Below are 27,149 nucleotides of genomic sequence, written 5' to 3'. Positions count from 1 at the left end.
GAATACACCATATAGTCTAGACTGGTACAGAAGTTGCTACTCTCCAATCTCAACCTCTTGAGTGCTGCGATTTAAAGGTGTGAGCCATTCTGACCAGCAAATAGTTTTAGAAACCAGTGATGCTGATGCTTTAGATAGTACGTGTTTTAGATGCACTGCGATTTTAACAGCTTACTTATTTTATTTATCCCTAGTGCTGATTGTCTTTGAGAGAAATATTATAAGCAACATGGCTGCATGCTCTAACACCACTACTCTTCAGTTGATCCCATGTCACTTTCTTGAGCGCTTTAGCTTTTACTCTTACAAAGATTTATTCTATATTTACCTGTATATATGTGTGTGGGTATGCATGGATGAGTACAGACGTCAGTAGAAGCCAAAGGCGTTGGTCCCTCTGTAGTCAGAGTTACAGATGGTTGTGAGCCATGCTATCTTGGTGCCGGGAACTCAACTTGGGTTCCCTATTCAGGTAGTTCTCTTAACTGCAGATCTGTCTCTCCTGCAGTTTATAAACAATCACTCAGAACCTCTGAGTCAAATTCTGCATCATGGGGCCCAGTGTATCTGGGCAAGTCCCAGTTGAAACTTGCTGTCCAGCTCATTAAACTTCCGTTCACTTTTAGAACTATCTTGATTTGGATGCTATGTTACTTATTGTCACATCTATTGCCTCCATTAACACATGAGAAAACACAGACACAGAAAGCAGCAGAGGCAAGCTAGCGGATCTGCTCACGTCTATACAACATGGCGTCAATCATGGTCTGTCAGTCACCGGTATCTCTGCAAGGGGACTGCTTCCAAAACCAGCAGAACAACAGAGCACAGGGGATGCTTGGCACAGGATGATTATCATCTGAGAATCCCGGATGAGTATAGTATTTGTGTGATACTCTGGATGTTTGCTCGTTATTATAGGGTAACTTTAAGGGTTTCCTCAATATCCTATACATAAGCCAGCTGGTGGATGAAAAAATTCCAGCCTATGGCAAAAACCAAGTGGTATCAAAACTGAAACTTGCATACAGAAAACTCACTAGAGGTAAAACGGTCTGTGTCACAGACACACTCAGGAAGCTGTAAAATCACTATTCCCATTTAGTAACCAGTGGGCAACCTGGTGGGTGAAGCTCTGGGGCCCTGACTTGGAAAGAGCTCACAGCTCCTTCTTTCCCTGCTGTCTTCACCCTACACAGGGGACAGAGGGGTGCAGATGGGGCCCCAACACCAAGCAGGAGATGGAGGGCTGCCCCTCCTGTGAGCCTGCCTTCTGAGGCTTTCTGCCTATCCTCTTGGAGAATGGGAAGTAGAAGGTCAGTACTGAGAAAGAGGCACTGACAAAAACCTCCAGTCTGTGTAAATGAAGGGTCTACAACACTGATGTGGACGAACTGTATCTGAAATGAAAATACTTACACAATGGAAATACTAGGATAACTTAGTAAGGAAGGCTGTGGCCTAGGATGGACCTTCTGTGTTCTTTCCACAGGCTACAGGCTTGATGCCACTGTGCATCTAATGAGTATGGAACATTCAGGCAAAGATGGCTTGGAATGGCTGTCCTCTTTAAAACATGCTTTATTACAATTATTTTGTGTCCATGTGTGCACACATATGCCAATGTCTATGGGCCAAGGTCAGGGAACAACTTGCTGGAGTTGGTTCAATCTTTCCACAGGGTTTCTGTCAGGCTTGGTAGGAAGTGCTTGCAGGGCCATGTCACAAGCCAGCTCAGTCTCCTATTGGGGAGAAGTTACAAACGTTATATGATGTGGACGTAAGGTTTCCTATAACAGAGACAACCAAATGCTTCCCACATTTAGAAAGAAATTATGATGACAGAAATATAAAATTATTCCTATTGTTCCAGCAAGCCAATTTGTCACCTTTGTTTGATGTTCTGCTGAAAAAGTCCCATTGCCCACTAAACAGGAGCAGCTTGTGGCTGCTGCACTTTAGGGTAAGCCTGCCATCTGTGTCACAGAGATCTCCATTCTCAGGAGGTTTCAGGTTTTCTCCACCTACAAAGCCAACAAGCAACAAAATGGTTATTTATGTGATGTACAGATATTTTATGAAATACTAACATAGATGACAGGACTGAAGACATGCAGATGGAGCAGCATCTACAGAAGTGCTGTCTGGTGTGTAGGAGTTGTAATCTAAGTCCCTAGTGGAAGCCTGGAACTAAAGACAGAACCCTGCATTAGCCAAAATATTTTTTTTTGCTACATAAATATGTATATGGTTACTATAACTTTTAATGGGCAAAATAGGCACAATAACATATAATCCAAATGGCTGAAGTCTTTGACTTTAAACATGAGGTTTGTAATTGCTGTATCTAGTTGTATTGAGCCTTTATTAATATATAATGCTTTGTCTCTTGTAGCCTTAACTGTATGAGTTAGACACTTCCAAAGAAACTGTTATCATGATAGGACACTTCAAGCAAGGACCGTATTTAGACAGCTTCTTCCTCCAAAAGGAGTGAAAACTCAGGCTCATCTGAACCTCAGGCACTAGGAGGCTTGGGTCAAAGGTCACACTCCAGAGCCTTCAAAAACAAGTGTCGCTGGTGATCTTTTGAATCTGATCTAGCACTTCCAGGACAAGGAGATAGAGAGTAGACCTCTGATTCAGACAGTCTTCTAAGAACGAAGTAAGGTGCCATTTCATTTGGTGGCTGGGTCCCTTTACTCCTTTAACACATCTATGTAAGCCTCTCCTCCATTTCCCATATTTACAGAATGTTCTGGGACTTTGTTCTGTGGTTACAAAAATTCATATAACTGTAGAGAGAATCTCTTGTGTATGGGATGGAAGCACTGCCTGTCAATAACAAAGCTGTTGACCTATTAGGTTAGGCAGGAAAGAAGAACTTAGAGTTCCAGCATGGAGAGAGGATTCTGGGATAGAGTCAGGCATGGGAACAGATTCACCCTGTGTTGATGATTACGCTCTCATGAACCTGAGGAGAGGAAACAAACCATGTGGCAGGGCTTAGAATAAAAGAAATGGGTTATCTGAGTTACAAGATAGCAGGAACAAGCCAACACCAGAGCTTTTAGCCTAGGCATTTATTCTTAAGTAATTTAGTCTCAGAGTCATTATTTCAGGACCTTGGGAGCACATGGAAAAGCCCATGGTTTAAAATTGGTGCCCAATGTGGGGCTCTTAGAATCCAAGCTTAGAGCCTGAGGAAAAAAATCCCAGGTGAAAGGCTGGAAAGAAGCACTTCCCAGAGCAGTTTCCAAGTTGGGCAAGAAGCTAAATAATTTTAAGAGAGACCAAGAGGAGGCCTGTGAGCTAAGCCAGCTGGTGGGTGCTGGAGCTGCCTCTTGTCTCTCTTGCACTAGATCCTGCAGGTACAGCAGCTGTGGCTTCTCCCAAGCATGACATAGTTCCAGAGGAAGGTAAAAAAATGGACTAGAGAGAGATAGACAGCCCAATTTAGGTCACGCAGGAAAAGGCCTACAACTGCTTACAGAAAGGGACAGGTCCAAAGGGGGTGGAACCAGTAGCCAGCAGCCTGTTAGACCAAGCTACGGGGATGGAGTTAGCCACCATAGACACATGCTGGCTTGAGGAGCCTGCGGTTTTCCCCAGAGCTGCAGTGGGATGTCGGGAGCCGCAGGCGCCATTGTGAAATGGCGCCAGCTCCTTGAGGGAGCCGGGATTGAATGTGCGCCTGCGCAGGGTGCTCCGGCTTCCTGCTCCCCGGTTCTCGTCAGAGCCAAGCTGAATGTGCGCATGTGCAAGGCACGAAAAATTAATATGCTAATTAGGCGACATTTAAGAGCCAATGAGCATGTGGCACGTTCTCCCAGGGCTCTATATAAGCCGTGGGTTCTGGGGCTCGAGGTCCTTCGCCTCACTACCATCTAAGAGAGCTGTAACACTACCATCTAGAAGAGCTGTAACACGACCATCTAAAAGAGCTGTAACAGTAAACTGCTGTCAGAAGAATCCAGAGTGTGGCGTTCTCCTTATCGGCGAGGCGGCGCGTCACAGCTGGTGCCGAAACCCGGGACAAAGCCGAACGTCTCAGCATTTTATCCAGCTTCGAGGGACCCTGTTGGCTCAACAGAGGATTCAGAATTGACGGCGCGAGAAGTCTAGACGCTTTTCTGCAAGGTATGGTGGATCCTGTCTATCTTGCTATTGCTATCCCCGTTTGGGCTGCGATAGTTCTAGTGCTCTGCTTTTGTCTTAATTGGCATGTACAGGGGAAGGAGTGCACTTGCCCTCCGTGTATACAGGAACTGTAAGTTACAAATTCGCTCCCTCCAGTAGATAAAAGGCTATGGGTAACCATCAAATGAAGCCGCTTCTCTCAGCAATGCAGGCGTTGCTGCACGAGCGTGGCTTAAAGGTTCCTGAGAAAGCGTTGTGCAATTTTTTATGAGATGTAGATCAGGTAGCTCCCTGGTTTGTATCCACGGGGTCCCTGTCTAAGGGCTCCTGGGGCAAACTTGGACGTGATCTGATCAACGAAATAGAAGGAGGGAAGTTAAGACCAGGCACATGGCCTTTGTATAAAATGATTAGAGCCTGTATAGAGGATGCTAAATGCCAACACAAGGTAAGAGAGGGACAAAGAGCTTTAGCAGAGCACCAGGATAGCCTATCAGAAGCAGAAAAGGAAAAGAGCGCTAAGAATAGAACGAAGAAAAAGGAAAAGAAAAAAGAGGAAATTAAAAAAGAAGTAGCTACAAAAGAGGAACAGAAAGAGCCTAAGAGAAAATTATATCCAGTGTTAACTGAGTTTCAAAATCTAAGAATTAGTGACTCCACCTCTGAGGAGATGTCTTCGGGGGATGGAGAAGAGACATGTCTAAAGATTTTCCCAAAAACATTTGATCTGCGGGGATGACAGAGGGATAATTTTAATTCCCTGGGAGAGAAAAAGAGAAAAGGAACAAAGATGAGGGATAATTTTCCCTGGGAGAGAAACGTAAAAAAAAAAAAAAAAAAAAAAAAACGGATAAAAGGCGTTAAAAAAAAAAAATCTTTTTATCCAGTAAAGAATAAGAGAGAGAAAGGGTTTTAGAAAAACAGTTGCCCTCTCTCTGAGCTATGTCAACAAAAAAGAGCTCTTAAATGTCCTTCTTTGTTGTCTGTCCTTGGCGCACCAATGTCCATGTGTGTTGCTTGTTTTTTGTCTAAGTGTATGTTCTATGTTGCATGTTCAAAAGACAAGAATGGTTACATATACAACTCTTGGGCTAGTTTACCTTTGTTTTAAAGGCAGTCTTAATATACACAGCAGAGGCTGATAAGCTACCTACACCTATAGCTAAGAGTTGAGCTGAGCTGAAAAGGCCTCTATATCCAGTTGAAGAATTGCAAAGTTTGAAATTATATAAATATGAATCAGGGGAGCCTGGGTCCTCCAAGTGGGAACAGGATTTAGATAGAAAAATAGTCCGCTTTGAGGCGGAAGGATACCATTCACGTGGGCAGCTGCCTCCGCAGAATAGAGAACAAAAGAGAGGCGGGGATTAGAAACCGCGCGCGAGCTCCCCCGCCCGCGGTGAAAACCCAAGCCGCCACGGCGCCCACCTTACGCGGGCAGGCGCTGCACAGAACTCTTTTCAAAGGAAAACAAAAGAAAGATGTTTCAAGCCTTTCCAGTGTTTAAAGCTACAGAAAGAAGTTGCATTTACACATCGGTAGAATATACTTCTATTAAGGAACTTGCTGAGTCAGTTCAAAAGCATGGGTTTGATGCTAATTTTACAGCCATGAAGTTTGAGAGATTTGCCGCTATGGCAATGGCTCCGAATGTTTGACAAAATACAGTAAAAGCTGCTCTCACCAATAAAAATTAATAGATACTGGGGCTGATGTAACAATTATTAGAAGACAAGAGTGCCTTTAACTTGGCGTTTATCTGATCCCTCATTCAACTAAAAAGAGTTGCTTATTCAGTTAAACCAAAAACAAAGTTCAAATTTAAGATTTATGAAATTAATGAGACATTACAGCCTGTCTTGCCTACGTCAGTTACCATTCTAGTAAATACATAGAATTATTATAGATTTAAAAGATTGTTTTTATTGTTCCTTTACATCCTAGTAAAAGTGATGAGATTTAAATCCAATGAATTTATTAGTGATTCTTGAGAGCCCATGAAACAATATCATTAAAAGGCTGACTCAAAGAATGATTAATAGTCTTATATAAGAATTTGTTGTTGCTTTAATACAGAAATTAAACATTTAAATCTCTCAGTGTATTTTATTCATTTTGTTAACTGATATCTCTAAAAAGAGTTTTTCTTTACGCCCTTACTCTAATACAATGAGTTTTTAATATTTGAAAATTCAGTTACATCTTAAACAGATTGTGACACAGAAAATTCCAATAAGAATAGATAATAGGGGCTGGAGAGATGGCTCAGCCGTTAAAGGCTAGGCTCACAACTACAAATATTTAGAGTTCAATTCCCAGCAACCCATGGTAGCTCACAATCATTTGTAGTGAGATCTAGTGCCCTCTTCTGGCTTACAGGCACACATACAAAAATTGGTTTACTTTTAATGACTCTTAAAAGTTGTTAACAGATATTAATTGACTAAAACCTCATCTTAAACTTACCATAAGAGGACTTGAACCTCTGTTTGATGTTTTCAAGGGAGATACAAATCCTAATTCCCCTCGACAGTTAACTGATGAGGGATAGATAGCTTTGTAAAGGTATAGAATAAGCTATTGGTCATTAAAAGATAAATTATATAGACCATGATACATTGTTGGCTGTTTACATTATTGCTACTCATGTGCTCACAACAGACCTTTAGCCAAAGTAACCATTAATGTGGTTTCATCCTTCTTCATGTACAAATAAAGTTTGAACATCTTATCATGAAACTATTACAGTGTTAATACAGGATTATAAGATAGAATCCTGAAAATATTTTAGAAAAATTAAGTTGGTTATTAGAAAATATACATGCTTTTGTATTTCCTATAAATTTACATACAGCCCATAGAAAACATATTTACTATATTTACAGATGCTTCATCAATTTATTAGGCAGTATATATAATTATATCACATGTTCATTTTCTTGAATTTTCCCCTGCTTCAACACAAATAATTAAATTATGTGCTGTAGACACTGTTTGAAATGCTGAAAAATCAAGCTTTCAATTGGTACACTCATAGCCAGTATATGGCTCATGGTTTGTAACTACTTAAAATTGTTGCCCTTTTAGATATTACTAATTCTCAAATTTTACAGTTAATTATAAAAATACAGCTTAATTTAAGAAACATGTACTGTTTCTTTATCAGACATTTAAGGGTTCATTGGATTGCCTAGAACCCAGGGCAATGCCAGAACAGATTTGTATACCGGTCAAATTATAGACCATATAGAAACAATTGGCCATACAATCTTATTCTTTATATCATCAAAATAATAATAGCTTGAGACTATAATTTGATATTTCTGAAAAGTGTATAAGTTAAATAACAAAAACTTGTTCTCAGTGTCCTCAATTTTCATAATGATGTTAAGCCTTGAGGACTTACACGTGATCAATTATGGCAAATGGATGTTACCCATATCCCGTCCTTTGGGAGACTTCAATATTTACATATTTCTATTGACACCTGTTCTGGAATCATTTTTGCCTCCCCTTTATCGGGAGAAAAGGCAACACATGTTATCCAACATTGCCTTGAGGCCTGGAGTGCCTGGGAAAAGCCTAAAATTCTCAACTTATACATCTCAAAAGTTTGGACAATTTTGTCGCCAAATAGAGGTGACTCACCTGACAGGTCTACCACACAATCCTCAAAGACAAGACATTATAAAACGGGCTCATCACACTCTTAAATCTTATCTATTAAAACAAAAAGGGGGAGATGTAGAGAGCCGTGGAAGGCAGAGACAGCGCTGGCAATCTGATGCTCTCACAAGTTCTATAATTTACTGCCTTTGTGTAAGGCGAAAGCGCGGGAAGTCACAGCCCATCCCGGGGCATATAGGATTTTATGGGCAATTAACCAACCAGATATGTACACGTCGCTCCAGGGGGTATTTAACCAGGAACCCTGAGTGATAGTCCTCCACACTTCCCAGGGCTCGGGTTCCCATTGCACGGGACATAAGTGTGGAGGGTCTCACAACTGTTTAACTGCCTTGAACGCCTTACTGGTAGAACGGTGGGCTTGATCAGCAAAATAACAGTTAAAAATTTGTTACAGCAATTTAATAAAGACGGGGGAGATGTCGGGAGCCGCAGGCGCCATTGTGAAATGGCGCCGGCTCCTTGAGGGAGCCGGGATTGAATGTGCGCCTGCGCAGGGTGCGCCGGCTTCCCACTCCCCGGTTCTCGTCAGAGCCAAGCTGAATGTGCGCATGCGCAAGGCACGAAAAATTAATATGCTAATTAGGTGACATTTAAGAGCCAATGAGCATGTGGCACGTTCTCCCAGGGCTCTATATAAGCCGTGGGTTCTGGGGCTCGAGGTCCTTCGCCTCACTACCATCTAAGAGAGCTGTAACACTACCATCTAGAAGAGCTGTAACATGACCATCTAAAAGAGCTGTAACAGTAAACTGCTGTCAGAAGAATCCAGAGTGTGGCGTTCTCCTTATCAGCGAGGCGGCGCGTCACAGTGGGACTTAAAAGTCTAACACTTATGAACTTGTAAAGTATTAAATTTAAAAACGGTGTAAGAGAAAAGAAACTGGGTATAAATAATCATAGGGAAAAACAGATTAAATTGGCAAAATAAAGTCCTTAGAGAAAGAATTAAATAATTTTAAGGAAATAATCTATGTAAAGGTGAGAGGCACAGTGACACAGAGCTTTGGGGTTCTGTGTATCACTGGGGTTTAAGGAAAAAAACAAAGGGGAGAGTTAAAGACCTACTTGGAACTTAGACAGTACCAATTATGATTACTGTCACATTGGTAATCCTTATTTTAATCCTGATAGCCAAGATTCTTATGCTTTAGAGATGAAAAAAGAGAAAAATGAAAACCAGAGACAAGCCTTAAAAGAAAATTAGAGCAGGGCAGTGGTGGCACACGCCTTTAATCCCAGCACTTGGGAGGCAGAGGCAGGCGGATTTCTGAGTTTGAGGCCAGCCTGGTCTACAGAGTGAGTTCCAGGACAGCCAGGACTATAGAGAGAAACCCTGTCTTGGAAAAAAAAAGAAAGAAAGAAAAAAAGAAAATTAGAAAATGTTCTAAATCAAAATTAGGAAGATACTAAGATGATAGAGATTTTTTAAAAAAAGAAAAAGATGAAAATTAGAGACAAGTCTTGGAAGAAAATTAGAAAATATATATATATAATTGAGGAAGATACTAAGATAGAAACAAAGGAGATGAGGCCAGAATCTATAGCACTACCCTTGGAAAATGGCAGTCTGTATCTGTTAAAAAAAAAAAAAAAAAAAAAAAAACTAAAAGGATTTTCCCAGCCTTGTTAAAGGAATTAGGAGGAGATAAAAGAAATCTACAGAGTTATCAAGAGTTTGGGTGGCAACCTATAGTGACAGATTTAAAAACCAACACAAGCAAGTCTGGGAAAATGGCTCAGTCAATAAAGTGCTTGCTATAGAAGTATAAGAAGTATCTTCAGCCAGGTGTAGTCATGTACCTATAAGCCCAGGGCTGAGGAGATGGAGACAGGAGGATACCTGGGGTTCAATGGACAACCAGTTTAGTTGAATAGGGACTTTGTCTCAAAATAAATAAGGTGTAGAACAATGGAGGAAGACCTCTGACCTTTGACCTCCACATCCATGTGCAAAGCATACACAATGTATACAGCTGCACATGAAAACATGCACACACAAACACTAGGGCACAAAACAAAAACAACAGTTCAACTGTGGCTAAGGAACAAAGCTCTCATCTCTGGATGGACTCTCAAGGAAGGACATTCTGCTCAGCCAGAAGTGTCCTGGCTATATAGTGTGGGTAAGCTACTTCATCTTTCAGTGCTTCAGCTTCTAATCCTGTAAAGTGGAGATAGTACCTGAACATAGAGCTAAAAGTTTAATTAGTTTATACACTCAATGACTGGTATAATCAAGAGCCTAACAGATGTACCACCTATCCATCCACTTCAGCAACTTCAATGTAGTTCCAAGTTTGTTTTGAGACAAGCTCACAATACCCAGCATAGAGTACGGCGCTCCTGCGCTTCCTTCCTCAGTTACCTCAGTATTGGATTGTAGGCAGGTGCCACCACATTTGTATTTGTGTGTGTGTGTGTGTGTGTGTGCGTAAGTATATGTATGTGCAGAGGTCAGATGATCAGATTTCCCTGGAGCTGGAATTAAGAGGCTGAAGAGCAATGGTTCTCAGCCTGTGTGGGTTGCCATCCCTTTCACAGGAGTTGCCTGTTATGATTCATAACAGTAGCAAAATTACAGTTATGAAGTAGCTGTGAAATAATTTTATGGTTGGGTGTCACCATAGCAAGAGGAACTGTGTTAAAGGGCTGCAGCATTAGGAAGGCTGAGAACCACTGCTCTAGAGTTAGCAATGACACCAACAGCAGTTCTCTGCAAGGGCAGGACTCTTAACCAATGAGCCATCTCTCTAGCTCCTGAAAATTAATTTCTCAATATACATCCTGCTCAAAGGTTAGTTTTACATGAAAATAGGAATAAAACCCTTTTCACACTGAACCAAACGAACGTGAGTTGAACATAATAAAGCTTTCCAAGAACAAAGGTTCCAAAGCAATCATCCCGGGCTGTGTCAGGCCACTAGCATGAATTCCAGTACTGTGTGCAATCTTCCGGGTGAGACTTGGGGCATCACTTACCTCCTAGGTGTACGGATTTCTAAGAAGAATCAGAACTTAATTCCAAGAGTTCTGGCTGGAATGCTGGACTGTCTTTTCTGTTTGTTTGTTTGTTTGTTTGTTTGTTTTTTAATCATTAAGAAGAGATCTCTCTTGTCTCTCACCCTTAGAGCAGCTGCCATTCTCCTGATCTATAATTAGCCCAGTGGTTTCCTGGCTTACTTGTTATTGTTTTGTTAGCCGGGGGCGACTGTTAGTCATACTCTCATCTCACTCCTCCGTTAACCCGGAACAAATGGCACTAGGATGAGAAACACATTTCTGTCGCTGTCTGGTCTTCCACCCACCAGCCGCCCGGAGGCTCTGCCTGGGTCAGCGTCTTCAGGCTGGAGAGCCGGGCTGTCCGGCGGGCGTCGGGGTGAGCGGGCCGAGACTCCGGCCACCCGCGCCCAGCAATTCCTTCCCTTTGCTCGGCCCTCGCCCAGACCCCTAGGCTCACCTGCGCGTCTGAGGGCAGCACTCAAGGCGCCCCGCGCCCATGACAGCCCTACCTCTTATGTCCTCTGTCACTTCAAGAGACCCGCCAAAAAACTCGTTGGCTCACGGCAGCCCTCCTAGAAACAACTTTCTGCCCAGCACCTCCCCTTCGGGAACGCCCCATTTCTCTGCTTCGCCCCGCCCTCCATTCACGCCCCGCCCCTCGACGAAAGCTCCGCCCCCTCAACAAATGTCCTGTAGGATGCAGTCGCTGGCCTATTTCTTAACTTCCGGTTCGTGAAAGGTCACTTTTCCCACTTCCGGAAACCTATCTTTTAACTGTCCCAACAGCGGAGGTGAATGCTGCTCGCTGCTAGAGCTCCTGCGTACTCTGCTTGCTGCTAGAGCGCCTGCGCAGAGTTCCTGCACCGAGTACTTTCGTTTTAAGGTACCAGACACGCAAATAGTTTCCAGTGTCCCGAGAGGCGACATTCTCCGGGCGCGGGCCTCCTAGGGGCTGGGATGGTCTCAGATAATGGTTCCCAGACACCTGTCCGTAAAGAGTTCGAGCCTGCGTTTGAGAAAGCTACCTTAAGATTTCGCTATGGGAATATGCAAACTAAAATTAAAAGAAGACAGATGAGGACGTCATCAGCTGCTGGACAAGCATGCATGGGGTCCTAGGTTCAACACCCTGTGGTGGCAAAAATGAAATAATTGAATCGGGCATGGTAACAGGTGCTTGTAATCTCAGCAGGTAGTTAGCAGAGGGTCCCCATTATATTGGGAATGGAGAGCCAGCCTGGGCTACCAGAGAACATCTCTCATTTATTTAAATTGTAAAGTGGTCGTACTTACTTCATTTTCATGGTCTTGGGGTATCTTATGACTACCATAAAAATCATGCATTTTCAGTGAACAACGACTTCAGTAGCTCTGGCTGTTAGGGCTTGTTCTTAAGCACTTTAGATTCACTGCATGAGTCGAACGATCTTGGGGGTTGATTTCTTTATTTTGTCATCCAAGGATCTTGGGTTTGACTATTTTTGTCTTGTTTTAACAATAGTTGTTGTAGCTACAATAATAACCCTAAGAAGATTTGTGGATCCAAAAGGAAGAAAACTTTTGTGGCTACCAAGTCATTTTGAAGAACCTTCTCAGTGACACATATTTAAGGTTATTAAAATTTCTATTTCTCACTGTCCAAGAGTTCTTACAAACTCGTTGGAACAGTGGTTCTCAACCTTTGGCTGGAGATCCCTTTCCAACAGCTGCCTAAGACCATCTGAAAAGAGGAATTTACATTACAATTTATAAGCAAAATTGCAGATATGAAGTAGCAACGAAAATTTTATGTTCAGGGGTCACCACAACACGAAGAGCTATATTTAAGGGTCACAGCATCAGGGAAGTTGAGAACCTCTGAGTTAGAACAACTGACACAGGGATCTACAGCTAGACAACCTACAGAGGGTGAGACTTTGGAGCTCAGTGTCCTAAACTTGGCTTCACCAAAACCCTCCCCTCAAGGCTCAAGAGTCTGTGCCAAAAAAAGAGGCAGAAAGATGCAAGAGTCTGAGGTGACAGAGGACTGCAAGGACACAGTGTCTTCCAGACAGAGCAGGACTGATAGACATATGCACTCAGAGACTGTGTCAGCACACACAAGGCCTGCACACCGTCGGCCAATGGGATCCTGACACTGAGAGCAGGAGGTGGACAGGACAATAAATAAAAAAAGAAATGTAGGATATGACTGCTCCTTGAGGGGTCGAGGTTCTTATTCTAGATACAAGGGAGAGCAAACCAGAGGCAGAGACAGACAGCTGGGAGAGTCTAGAGTAGACAGAAGGGCAAACTGAAGCAGCCATGTGAGGAGATCCAGGAAGGGAGAGGGACGGGGACCCAGGAGCCGCAGCCAACAGGGCAAGAGGCCAGTGTAGTCAAAGTAGCTCTGAGTTATATAAAGAGGGGCAGCTGGAGGAAGGGCAGCTCAGCCCAGGCCCTGGGCTGGAGAAGTTTAGGGTAGGGGACAGGTATACCAGTCGCTAGGACCCTGTAACATGTAGGGACTGAGAGACGCTGGGAGAACCTGGTGGCCAGAGTCCTGGGTTTGAGACCTAACAGACAATAACCCCTAACCAAGAAGCTACCTGCAATTGATACCTGTTGGTAAAGGAAAAAAATTTTCTTTTCCAGTGAGATCTCACTGGGTATATTAATGACACTTCAGAGTAGGCCTCATGCCCAGAACATGATGGTAGTTTTGTAACTTTTTGTCTCCTTTTGTTTGGGTTTTTTTTTTTAATCTTACTGTTTTTTTTTCTTTTCTTTTTGCTTGTATATTTTGATTTCTGTTTTTGTGTGTTTTGTTTGTTAAGAAGAGAAAAAGGACAGAGTTAGGGAGGCAGGGAAGATCTGGGAGGAACGGTTGAGGGGAACATAACAAAAATATATGTGTGAAGTTTTTTTCTTTTTCTTTTTTGGTTTTTCGAGACAGGGTTTCTCTGTGTAGCCCTGGGTGTCCTGGAACTCACTCTGTAGACCAGGCTGGCCTCGAACTCAGAAATCTGCCTGCCTCTGCCTCCCAAGTACTGGGATTAAAGGCGTGCGCCACCACCACCTGGCATGTGTGAAAGTTTTTCAATTTTAAAAAAAGACTAGTTGAAAAGGTTGCATCTTTATTTTGAGAAAAATGAGCTCAAAATGTCAGAAGCATTTAGTCAGGGATATTTATGAACATGTTGGCTGTCTCCGCTTTCTTCAGGGGCAGGCAGAGCTCTTATGATTGTGTTGCAGGAGATATTTAAGACAGCAGCACCCGTTCTGGCTTTTAGTTACAGAGCTGCCATGTTCCCTGACTAGCCATGGTCTGTGGCCACAAGCGGTGGCAGCAAATTATCACCACTGCCGGCTCAGGCAGCCAGAGACACCGGGCCTGCCACCCATAAGACACCAGTGTGGGAGATGGCTCTGCCAATCTTCCACACTGTCTCCACAAGGCTGGGCTGAGCCCAGACCATCCCACCATCCATGCAGACCCGGTAGAAATGAGACTCTAATGCTTAGATTATCCAAAGGCTTTACATGTTTGGTAATGCTCAATAACAAGATGCCCACACAATTGGAGGTGCTTCCCAATTAATTAACCTAGATATAAGTTGTTACCCAGGACTGCTCTCAATCCAAGCATGGTTCTCCATCCTCCTACATCTCTGCTTCCCTAGCACCTCCTCTTCCACTCCTTACTCCTCCCACCTTAGCTCCTCCCAACTTGTGGGAAAATATGCCGCTACCTGACTGCATATGTCCAAGGCTTGCACACTTTCTGACTCTGCCACAGGTTGTTTCTTGTGTGTTTATACTTTCCCTGCCCAGCCTGGAAATTAGTCACCTCTCCAGAACACCTGGTTTCCTTTTTGTTATAATGATTTAGAAACCAAAATTTGAGTAAACCTTATTTTACTAGTGAGTTATTACTGAGTATATGGCTTTGTGACTCCTGTATCTTAGTTTTGAAAAGGACACACTGGAAACAGCTGCCCTTCACAGCACATGGCCATAGAACAGGAAAGTGATTGCTGTAAAGTATGACGCTTTTTAGTCTTCAACCATATTTTTTAATACTGTCTAATAATTAGTCTAATAACTGCTGACTAAGGTATATGTTTTAATTCACTAATATAGTGCATGGGGTTTTTTTTGGTCATCCTTTTAAGAATTTACAAAGCAACTTTTAAATATTCTGAACAGTTGTGAATTTTTGTAAAGAACCATGAGTGAATAGTGACTCAGCCTCTGAAAAAATTGTAGATGTTTCTTCTTAAGAAATATGCGTCCTACTCTAATGGCTTCCTACCGTGATTAACTTAATATGTGTTGTAACCCAGGAGGACAGAGAACAAAAGGTCGTCCTTATGGTGATTCTTTTTTAGGATTTGAAGATCTGATCAGATTCTTGCTGGTTTTACTTTTCCTATGTTCATATAAACCGCGGAAATGTCAGTTCTGCTGTTAACAGCATCATCTTTTAATTTTCAGCTCATTTGCAGAAATGTCCATTGCGTGAGCATTAGATTAGCTACAAATAACGAACTTCTAAAAAGCAGTCTGCCCAAGTAGTGGGTAGACATTGTAGCAGACTCTAAAGAGGCAAGGCAGAGAGCTGGCCACACAGTTGTACCCGGAGGACTTTCCTTCCCCTGGATGTGTCACACATCACTGAGTGTGACACAGGATGGCTTGAAACCTGCTGGCCCTTGGGACTGAATGGAAGTGCAGGTGCTAGACCATACGTCAGATATTAATATATCTCTTACTTATCGATGCAAATCAAATTTCATTGCATCCAAGTGAGTCCCTTATTTAAAAAATAAAAATCGTAGCCTGTGTGTACCCTGGCTAGAAGCAAGAGAAGAGTTACCTGAGTGGAACTATGTGAAACCTCAAGTTCATTTTCCCACAGTGCTCTTTCCTCATCCCACCAGATGGTCCATGTGAGTGACAGCTAAGGGTAGTGGTGGGGAAGCAGAAACATTTGGTTACTTTGACGAAGGGGATATGTGCAGTGAAGATTTTGGAATTTTGGTTTCCTTGAAAAACACAGAAAAATAATAAGAATGTTTGCATTTTAATTCCGGGTGTAGGATATGGGGCTGCCTCAGACAGTGCAGGGCAGGTAACTATGATTCGTCTCTTGCTCTAGCAGCAACGTGATTTCGCCAGCTGCAGAGAGTTTCTGAGATTGCCTGACCTTTGGGATTCTGGGGACTTTTCAGAGGCTATATAAATGCTAGGTCCCCGAGAGGGTTGTTGAGTTGGTGGTTGTTGTTGGTTGAGGTTTGTTAAGTAGTTGGTTGCATAGAAGAGACGATAACTATTGTTTTCCTGCTTAACAGGGCCCAGGTGAGACGTGGTTCTGCTATACAAAACCTGAAGGATATCAAATGCCAGTGGAAAAAACCCCGTCAGTCCCCAGCCTCTGGTGGGTTGTAGTGTAGGGCCTGAACCCACATCCCTCCCAATCACATCTCTCATCTTCTTTTCTCTTTTTTAAAAAATCTATTTACTTTATGTATATAAGTACACTGTGTCTGTCTTCAGACACACCAGAAGAGGGCACCGGATCCCATTACAGACTGTTGTGAGCCACCATGTGGTTGCTGGGAATTGAACTCAGGACCTCTAGAAGAGCGGCCAGTGCTCTTAACCACTGAGCCATCTCACCAGCCCCACTTTTCTCCTTTTCAACAGGTGTTCTCCAACCCAGCTTCTACTAGTGCTCCTGTCACCTCCTCTCCATTTTGTTCCTTCTTACGGACCAGTCAGCCTTCTCCAGCTCCCAACTTGAAGGGAAACATCTTCTCCAGTACATCCAGAGGCCATCCTGTCTATCCTCCACAAGCAAATGAGCTACCATTGTCTAAAACTATCCTTCCTCCTTTTCTTCCTTTCTTCCTTTCTTCCCTCCTTCTTTCCTTCCTTCCTTCCTTCCTTCCTTCCTTCCTTCCTTCCTTCCTTCCTCCCTCCCTTCCTTCCTTCCTTCCTTCCTTTCTTCCTTCTTTCTTTAAAAGATTTATGTGTATAAATGTTTTCTCTGCATGTATGTCTGTGCACCACATATGCACCTGGTACCCAAGGAGGTCAGAGGAGTGTGTCAGATCCCCTGAAACTGGAGTTACAGATGTTTGTGGCTGCTCTGGGTTCTGGGAGATCCTCTGTAAGAGGCTCAGCCATCTCTCCAGACTCACTCTCTTTATTTTCCAATTCCATTTATTTTTAGCCCCCCTAAGTAAGTCTTTCTGTTCCTACCTTTTGCTTGCTTTGTTAGATTACTAGCCAGTTTCTAGTGTTTAAATCTACTAAGTTCTTTACAATATTGTCTCATAGCTTTTTTTTTTATTGAGATTTAGTGCCCCCCCCCCCCCCCCAGCATGTGCTTCTGGCAGAGGACAACTCATGGAAGTCGGGTTTTCCTTCCGGTAGTTTTCCCTGTGGCACCCTGACTTCTGCTGAGCTAATCTGTGGGAGAGAAAGGGATGCCAAGAGGCTGCTTCCCTTTGCCTCCTGCCTGTATTGTCATAGAGAGTGAACAAAGGCTTGGCAGCTGCTTCAGTTTGGCTGGCTGTCCCGATTATTGAGTGGTCGCCTCTGTCTAGTGCCCAGCAGACACTTTCTATTTGAAATACTATAGCAAATTATCTTGTATTAATTTTGTGTCCGTGGCTCCCTGAGCTTGGATCTGTGGGTTTACAATTTCCACAAGTGTGGTTTTGGCATCCTCTCCTTCCTGGGTTCTAATCCCTCATGCACTCGGCTGTCTGGAAGCCTCATGGCTTCTCCTCACTTGTGCCTCAGGCTTCCTTCCTTATTTTCTGCTTTTGGGAGTTCTACAGCCTCATCCTCAAGATCTCTGCAGTTTTCTCCTGCAGAACCTTATAAGAGATCCTGATCGGATCAGTTTTTTTCATCTTACATGTTACTTTCCAGATACTATACTTGCCAGAGCTGGAGAGATGGCTCAGTGGTTAAGAGCACTGGCTTGTTCTTCCAGAGGTCCTGAGTTTAATTCCCAGCAATCACATGGTGGCTCACATGTTGTAGATACTGTACTTTCCATGTTTAAAATTTTGATTTAGTCTTTTTGTAGGTTTCTCTGTTACATTTTAATATCTTGTTTTTTGTTTTTGTTTTTTGTTTGTTTGTTTGTTTTTTCTGAGACATGGTTTCTTCGTGTAATCCTTGTTGTCCTGGGACTTTATCTATAGACAAGGCTAGCCTCAAATATACGAGATCCATCTGTCTCTGCCTCCTGAGTGCTGGGGTTAAAGGTGTGCACCACCACACCCAGCTTTAATATCTTGTTTCCCCTATCTTCTTGAGCACATAAAATATATCTTAATAACCATGTTATTTATTTTACGCATGTGTCATATCTGTGCATGCATGTACATGTGTTTCAGTGTGTGAGCATAAGTGCATGTTCTGGTTCTAGTGTATGTGTGTGTAGATCCAAAATCGATAGCAGGTGTTTTCTTCCATCAGTCTCCATTAGTTGAGGCAGGGTCTCTTATCTAACCTGGAGCTCTTCTGGCTAGTCTAGCTATTGAGGCTACTACTGTCCCTCCAAGTGCTGAGACTCCAGGAGACCACCACCCCTGCCCAGCATTTATATAGGTACTGGGGATTTGGATTCCTGCCTTCACATTTGCATAGCAAGTGGTCTGCCCTCTAAGCCACCTCCCCAGGCCTTACTGTTATTTCAGTGTCCCAGTCTACTGACTTTTCTCCTTATCATAGTTGCATTTTCTGACTCTTGGAATGCCTGGTGATTGCTGACTGAATCCCAAGCTCTGTAAAATTTGTTGATTGCTAGGATTTCTGTATCCCTATAAACAGGCTCAGGGTTTGTCATAGGGTGCAGTGAAGTTACATGAAAATGGCTTAGTCTCTTCAAGATTCACATTCGTTGGGTAGAAGTAGAGAAGAGTTCACTGCTGTGCTAGTGGGGTAACTCCACTTAGTTCCAAGTCCTTTGCCCAGGCTCAGTCTGTATGGACCCTAGGGACAGATCCCTCAGTCCTTGACTTGTATGTAGCTGAATTATTTTTGAAGGCCCCTTACAGCTCTCCAGAGCTTTCTCATAGTGTAGCTCTTTCCTTTTCTGTGTTGTACCCTGTTCCTCCAGCTCCCTGGCCTTCCAGCTTGCTCAACTTTCCCTTCACCCCAACCCAACCTCGGGATTTTCTTCTTCCCCAAGCCAGGGCTAGACCCTCTCTGGAGCCAGTGTGAGTGGTTGTGGAGCTCTGACACGATATTCCCTTCTCTCTGGACTCAACGTTCCACTTGTCTGGATCTGAAATCGACTTACCTCTCCCTTGTCATTCTAAAGCATATTAGGAGGCGAAGCAAGAGAATGAGCCAGGTCTGATTTATTCTGTCATGCCCACAAGCAGAAGTATATACTGCTGTTTTTACTGGTAGAAATCTCACTTCTCAGATTGACCACAGGTGTCTCACATCCTTGTTCTCTTTGGTTTTTATTTGAGGTTTGTTTTAGGTTGTAGTTACATAAGCTTGTCTGTAGCTCTGGCTGTCCTGGAACTCTCTAGGTCAAAGTGGCTTTGAAGCCACAGACCCACCTGCCTCTGCCTCCAAGATGCTGAGATTAAGGGCATGTACCACCACTTCCCAGATTGAATTAGTTCAATTTTTAAGAAGAATAAATATTATATAGACTTCCTTTTGGTCTAAGAGTACAAACAGTATGTCTTAGGACAGAGGGCACAGAGAAAAAAAGGAGAGCAGTTGCTTCCAGGCACTGCCATTCTTTTGACAGATTAAAAAAAAAAATCCTTTAGTTTTCACTCTCTTCTCACCACCTTCAGAGCTGAGAGAAATGACTTTTAAATATCTTTAATTACATAGATCCAACAGGGAAGAAGCTTTGACATTGTATTTAAAAATGTATTTCCAATATATGCAGTTTTATAATTTAAATATGCACACTAGTCCATTATCTTTGGCATGTCTTAACTCATGCAGAAATGATAGTTGGAATGGATCCTTTAAGTAGACATTGTACAGCATTTTTCAAAAGACATTTAACAAATACAATTCCTACTGTTTGTTCCCAATGTATGTTGGTGGCCACCGGTTTGCACTTCCTGGGGGTTCCAACATGCAGGTCCCCTGTGCTCCCTAAAGCACAGCTTGCCAGAGATGCTGGCTTGCTGTGCTGCTTGTGTCATTTCCAGGCTCAGGGAAGGAACTGCTGTGCCTGCACCACAAAACAGACAGAAAGAAACATCCTTCTGCCCAAGTTCAGGGGACAGTTTAGGCTTGAACCTGTACATGGGTCAGTGGGCATCTTTTCTGAGCTACTCTACCTGGATGAGAGTGTCAGCCTTAAAATTTTCTAAATGAGATGTCTTCATAGAGTTTACAAAAAAGATTAAAATGCCCTGGAGAAGTAAGTCAAACAACTTAACCCTCAAATCACAGTTTCCTAACTGGACTTCATCTCGTGAGATCTACTTGAGAGACTTTGAGAGGCTAGGCCAAGTAGGCATGGCTTCTGTACCCTCAGGTTGTTGCTATGACAAAACACTGCGGAAGAGCAGGAATCTATTTTTTTATAATTTTTAGCCCAAGATCAAGGCAATAGATTACACAGCTCCCTGTGAGGCTTTTCTTCCTGGCTCTCAGGTGGCTGCCCTCCTGCTGAATTCCCTCCTGCTGATCTCCCTCACATGGTTGAGAGAATGTGCTCTCTGGTGTCTCTGCTTCCAAGGGTACCACCTTGACCACTCTTTGTAAGCTCAATCACCTTTCACTCGCTCTCTCTCCAAGTTTGGTCATGTTGATGATTAAGGCTCAGTATACAAATGTGGAATGAATGCAGTTCAGTCAACAGCAATATTCCCTTGTGTTTTGTTTGTATGGTCCCGAGAATGATATTCAGTAGCCATACTTTTGGTTTTCGGTCAATGAGTTTGTTAGAAAGGCCAAAGTAAAAGACTGGGTAGTAAGAAGGTGGGAGATGAAGATAGATAGATAGATAGATAGATAGATAGATAGATAGATAGATAGATAGATTATACATACATACATACATACATACATACATACATACACACATACATACACATATACATACATACCCAGGCATTGAAAACATCTGCTAGAAATCATCTTGGGAAAGCTCTTGAAAGCCAGAGTTCTAGATAGAGTCCCCTTGGGTAAGGCTTCCAAGTAAAAGAACAAATAGCAACAGGTAGAAATGATATCATCAGATCAGGCTCTCACAATTTCTGCAGATGTTTTTCCATCAAGGAATAAACAACGGCGACCTCTATTGGAAATGGTTCACCCTTGAACTGCTCTCAGCCACACAGCATTTTAATAACATTTGCAGAACTTCTTTGCTGCTTCAGGAAGAAATCAAAATAAACTCTTTGCCAAGCAGGGCCTGAGTCTTCACTTGGCAATCTGACATCCTGGGCTAGACACTTATTTGTCCTTGAATATACCGACGTGACTGGAGAGCTCTGCACGACTCCTTTGACACCACTACGTCCATGTGCACCTGGCTGTAGTTTGTGATAACATTTGCTAGGCACAGGCCAGTTCTTGGGACTTGTGTCACCTTAGGCTGTCTTGTAAGCAGTGACTAATGAATCTGAGGGAGAAACACTCTGGCTTCCACCCTGGGCCAGAGCGACTTGAGTCACAGGATCTGCACCATCTCAGTGTTTTCCACACGATCCTGAGTTACCTGGTTCAAGAGCAGGCTTGCTGGGGGACTTCCTTCCTTTGTCTCTCTCTACACTGTTACCATCTTTCTCTTGGGGGAAACCCCACATCCAACCCATCACCTCAGGAGCTCTTATGGAAGGGGGAGGGGCAGATTGAAATAAATGGAAGTATGGTCCAACAGTGACACACCCTTGTCCCCACCACCTCACAAAATGCCCCACTCTGCCCTTTTTAAAGGTCAAGACTAGAACCTGGTGAGGAGGCACACACTTCCTCTCCTGCTCAGAATTTGAGTAGCACCGAAAGACTGACTCAGGCTGTGGCAGGTCCGTCTCTAAGACTGTTGGACCACAAACCCGGAAGGGCAGGTGGAAAGCACACACATTCCAGCTGCCCTTACACAGCTTCTGCCAAGGGTTTCATATCTGCTTATCTCTCCCACAACAGGACACTTTTATACTACAAAAATAGAGTCGCAGTAGCTCTGAAGAGTCAGAACGTACGTTTGTGCTCAGTGACTTCTGCATTCATCAAGGCAGTGGTTCTCCACATTGAATAGGCCCCAGAATCACTTATGCCTGTTAAAACACAGACCCAGGGTATTTCAGCCAGTAGGTCTCAGATGGAGGCAAGCAGAGCATTTCTAATACACTTGTGATGGCACTGAGTTTAAGTAACATTGGTTTAAAGAATTTAAACCATTGATCACCAGCTTAAGTAATTATAATGTATGTGTGTGCACATGTATGTATGCACTCACATGGGTGTACATGTGTGACTGAATACACTTGCACACCTGCATGTGTATTCAGTCAACCTCAAGTGCTATTCCTCAAGAGGCAACGTCTACCTTATTTTCTGAGACCAAGTCTCTCATTGGCCTAGAACTTGTGACTATCCAACAAGCCAGGGAGATTTGCCTGTCCCCACTTGCCCAGAGCTGAGATGTCCAATATGTGCTACCTCACCTGGCTTTTTCTTTTCCACACATGAATTGTAAAGGCTGAGCTGAGGCCCTCAGCTTGTACAGCAAGGCCTTCACAGACTCAGCTACCTCCCTGGCCCACGCAACTGTAGCTCTTAAAGTCACAGTTTTTTTCTTATGTTCTGATGTGACACATACAGTTTTTGCATGTCATTACACCTTATAGAGTGTCAGACTTTTTCACTAGCTGGGGCTGGAGTTCAGGTCCCAGAACTCACAACAGCACCTGTAACTCCAGTTCCAGGGAATCCAGTGCCCTCTTCTGACCATTAAGGGTAGCAGGCACACACGTGATACACATGTACACATGGAGGCAAACCACTTATATACATAAAATAAATATTTCTCATTAGTGCTAGTAGGATATTTAGAATTTTCTTCCTAATTAGGCGACCTAACCAATGTTTGTCGCAGGAGCAACTTCTTTGCCTAGTGATAAAATATTAACTATTTATTTCAAGCAGAAACAACCATCTCTTTCTTCTTAGAAAAAAGAAAACCACTCGATGTATATGGCAAATACAGTGTAGTTTTGTCAAGAGCAACAAGGCTCTCTGCTCTTATGGCTTGGATGTGGTTTGGTGTGGAATCTTTAAGAGGTAGAACCTACTGAGAAATCCAAATCACTGAAGGAGCTGTCCTGAAGAGATTAGGCTAGTTCCCAAGTGACCCTGAGTGGCCAGTGGCTCTCCCCAGCATGAGGACCTGAGTTTGAATCAGAACCCATATAGAAGGCTAAGTGTAGCTGTGTATGGCTGCAACACCAGCTGGAGAGCAGATACAGGCAGATCCCAAGAACTCACGGACCCAGCCAGCTCAGCTGTTAGAGCTGTAACAGCTAGCTCCAGGAAAAGACCTTGATTCGACAGTAAGGTGAAAGACAAGGACACTCATTATCTTAGGATTTCCATTGCTGCAAGGAAACACCATGACCAAAAAGCAAACGGGAGGAAGGCATTTATTCAGCTTATACTTCCACTTTGCTGTTCATTACTGAAAGAAGTCAGGACAGGAATTCAAACAGGGCAGGAACCTGGAAACAGAAGCTGACCACGGAGGGGTGCTATTTACTAGCTTGCTTCTCCTGGCTTGCTCAGCATGCTTTGTTCTAGAACCCAGGACTACAAGCCCACAATAGGCTGGGCCCTCTCCATCAATTATTAAGAAAATGTGTTACAGCTAGATCTTATGAAGGAATTTTCTCAACTGAGGCTCCTTTCTCCCTGATGACTCTAGGTTGTGTCAAGTTGACATAAAAGCAGCCTGTTCTGGCCTTCTCTGGGTGCATGGGTCCACATACCCACATAGTCATTTGAATGCAACACACACACACCCCAAATTCGGGTATGTGGCTCCCAGGGCAAGGCACACTAGTAGCGTGTAATTTACGTTACATCAGTACATTGCCATGTGCTATTTGAGCTCACTGAGCAGCTGGCTTTGGTAGCGAGCTGCCCCCCATTTCAGAGCAAAGAGAGTTTATCTCAAAGTGTCCTTCAAGTCCCTGTGCCTTTGAGAACTGCTAGAAAGCAAATCATTTCCAGTAGAGGTTACTGTTACTAATACAAAATGCCTGCAGTGAGAGGCAGAAGCCAGATGTTCAGCCACAGAGAGAAAGGTTGGTTAAGAACTCCAACTGGCTGCCTCAACTTCCCAGCCAGTGTTTGCTGAGTGTTGCAGTGCCCGATAGTGCTAACACTATCTCTGTTGGTTGCTAGTGTCAGGGTCCGGGAATCACCGCACAAACCAGACATACGCCAATCTCAGTTAAGCAAGAATAATTTATTGGACACATACCATAGTTTGTCCTCAGGGCAGTTTTTTTTTTTTTTTTTAAATAGGAAAAGCACATTCCAAAGTTCAAAGGTAAGGAGTGAAGAGGTACAACTAGACAGGGTGTTATCAGCCAGCCTTTAAGCCGATTGGTTCTGAGTGAGGTAAGAATGGTGGACAGGTACTGAACACGGGGATTTCAGAACATTGAGATAACAGGGTACAAGTGATTCAATCATCACTTTTTGGCTTATTAGTAATATTCTTCAGTGTCAGTTAAAGCAATAACTATGAACTTAATTTCACCTTGTGAGTGACATGGAATCTGAAGACAAAATGGCTCCAGTTATGTTAAAAGGAGCAGGCCTCAATAGTAGTTCTTTTACTCAGAAGCCTCACCTGAAGAGACATGTTGCCTGCCTGAGATGCTCTCTACCAGGAACTGCAGCTGGCTGTTAGTGGAACTTCTTTGGGTGGTTTCTGATGAACGTCTTGTAAGCCCCATATTGTAGCTGCCTGTGGCCACAAGTCAAACAGGTTCACCTGGAAAGAGGGCTGGGAACGAAAAGGGGACAGAGAGCGAGAAAAGATGAAGCCAAGACAAAGTTCTCTGATCAAGGCTCAATGGTTTAATGTTAAGCTTTCAATTTAAAGGGGAAGACCCCGCCCGAACCCTTCCTAGTTTCAGCCAGGTGAGATGGGTGGGATAATCCGTTCTTGGTCAATGGTCACTTGTCTCGAGGCAAGCCCAGGGGCAGTTCTTCTTTCAAGTTCCTGTAGCAGGATCTATGTGCAGCCAAGGTGGGTGACTCCACCTAGGTGTCTATTGATATGCAGCCAAGGTGGTTAGTTCCACCTAGGTCCTATTATCTGGTCTCTTGTGGTAAACAAGGTCTCGGGCCTGCTCAAGGCTGGAGGAAGGGCACACCATATATGATGGCACTGCCGTCCTGCTTTTTGGATTTTTTGAGACAGGGTTTCTTTGTGTAGCCCTGGCTGTTGTAGAATTCACTCTGTAGATTCAATTCAGAGGTCCTCCTGCCTCAGCCTCCTGATGCTGGCATTAGAGGTGTGCATCACCACCTGTCTCCTGAAATTATTTGTGTTTCTACCTGAGAGCCTATTCAGATGGGAGTCTCTCCTGCTCAGGACTCTCCTGGGAACCCCAGATGGCTGTCTCCCCAGTTGGTTTCTGCTTCGTGTTTTGAACACCAGATTTGATGATGCTTTGCTTTCTCTTGTTCTATTTACTTATTTTTAATCTAATTTAATTCCTTCCTTGTGGTAGGGTCTCACCATGTAGCCCTGGCTTGCAGGCAACTCTGTGTAGACCAGGCTGGCCTTGAACTCACAGAGATCCACCCTCCCCTGCCTCCCAAATGCTGGGATTAGGGGCGTGTGCCAGCACGCCTGGCTCTGGTTATTTATTCTTTCACCTTGGCTTATTGTGAAAATAGAAGGCATGGCTGCCAGATTTTTCTCTGGTCCACACAGAGCATGATGGGCCTTAGCTTTGGTTCTGCATGGACTCTGCTGTGTCACTGGCCTGGGCTAACAATATGTATAATTGTGGTGGTGTAGCATGGCTTTGCTGGGGGTTGGGCCATTGCGTGTTTGGCAGATGGTCCAGCACAGGTGCTGTGGGTACCCTCAGCTACTGGCTACAGCAGACTCCATGGTGGGGGGTGGGGACTGTCATCGGATTTGCTGTTGGTCTAGGCTTGGGTGTGCCTGGGTGCTGTGGATGGCATGGCTGCCTAGGCTTACTAAGGGTGCTGAGTTGGGACCTGGCTGATCCTTGGACTAGGTGAAGGTGTGTAGCAAGGATGGCTCTTCAGTGAGCTCTCCAAAGAGGAGGGACAGGTGCTCACTTTGAAGGCTGTTAGGCCTCATTTGAGTGTGGTAGGCATTGTGGTCCGGTCAGGTGTGTGATGGTTCTGTTGGGTGAGAGGCAGTGACTTCTGTCTCGTGGGCCTGGCCACAGATACACACGGGCATGTCAGGTGTATTAGTGTCAGCTTCCTCTCTGTGCGTACCTGCTTAAGGTTAGAAGGCCATACTGGCAGAGCCTGAGGCTGTCTTCCTCCTGCCAGATTTGAGCTCTGAGCAGCTGGTATTGTGGTAGTCTGATCATCAATACAACAGAGCAGAATACCTGTGGAGTCTCCAGAACAGAGACCCACTATGAATTCCAGCCCCTAGGGCAGGAAAGCACATTCTAGCAATGGGCCTGGTTTTAAGATGCTACTAGGCCATAGTGGCTTAGATCCCAGTGGATAAAGTATACAATGTGTGTTTCAACTTTGTGGCAGTTCAACTTCAGACTCTGGGCAGCTCTCCCAAGTGTGAGGCCCGTGGGGATGATAGGGGTTCCTTTGTAACCTCATGTGGTAACGGAGAGCATTCTGGGTTGGCAATGTATTCGGCCTACCTTGTCCTTGGGAGAAATTTGGATTGCTGCTGAGTGATCCAGACAGGAGACGACATGGGTGAGCCTAGGTTGTCTGCCCTCTTAGTGGTGCTGCCGTGGGGTTTTGTGTCCTGCGGGGACCCCCGCCACCTCCCCGTCATTCTCCAACTTAGTTCATTTGTCAGTGGAGCTGGAATGGAGCTGTGTATGTGATCTTGTACTCCCTTTCCTGCTGAAGAAGATAAGCGATTGACTTCTCAGATATCTCGGTCACCTCACTCCCTTGGACTCACCCACCTCGTCGTTTAGGGGACCACACAGACATGGGTAGAAGGGAGCACACAGACAGACACAGGTCCATTCGGAAGCACACAAACACAGACACAGGTCCATTCATGAGCACACAGACACAGACACAGGTCCATTCGGGAGCACACAGACAGACACAGGTCCATTCGG

General features: G+C 44.0%; 2 long non-coding RNA genes across 3 annotated transcripts in view; one reads left to right on the top strand and one right to left on the bottom strand.

The window, feature by feature from the left end:
* Window positions 1–1,563: 1,563 nt before the first annotated feature.
* LOC114611650 lies at window positions 1,564–11,412 on the bottom strand. The gene is made up of 3 exons (XR_003709872.1): window positions 11,288–11,412; window positions 1,890–2,024; window positions 1,564–1,742 (listed from the first exon to the last, which is right to left on the bottom strand). It is a non-coding gene; the product is annotated as an uncharacterized LOC114611650 (long non-coding RNA).
* Window positions 11,413–11,593: 181 nt separating this feature from the next.
* Window positions 11,594–27,149, top strand: part of LOC114611637 — a 24,597-nt gene continuing 9,041 nt past the window's right edge. Inside the window, exons 1-3 of one of the 2 annotated variants that reach the window (XR_003709869.1) lie at window positions 11,594–11,713; window positions 12,332–12,441; window positions 16,164–16,249. This is a non-coding gene — a long non-coding RNA (uncharacterized LOC114611637). The remainder of the gene's footprint in view (window positions 11,714–12,331; window positions 12,442–16,163; window positions 16,250–27,149) is intronic. The other variant, XR_003709870.1, reaches the window with a different exon arrangement.

The sequence above is a fragment of the Grammomys surdaster genome, unplaced genomic scaffold (assembly GCF_004785775.1).
Source record: "Grammomys surdaster isolate TR1022 unplaced genomic scaffold, NIH_TR_1.0 126118, whole genome shotgun sequence".
Lineage (NCBI taxonomy): Eukaryota > Metazoa > Chordata > Mammalia > Rodentia > Muridae > Grammomys > Grammomys surdaster.
Note: the sequence above shows the minus strand (reverse complement) of the source record. Positions and strands in the feature narration are given on the sequence as shown.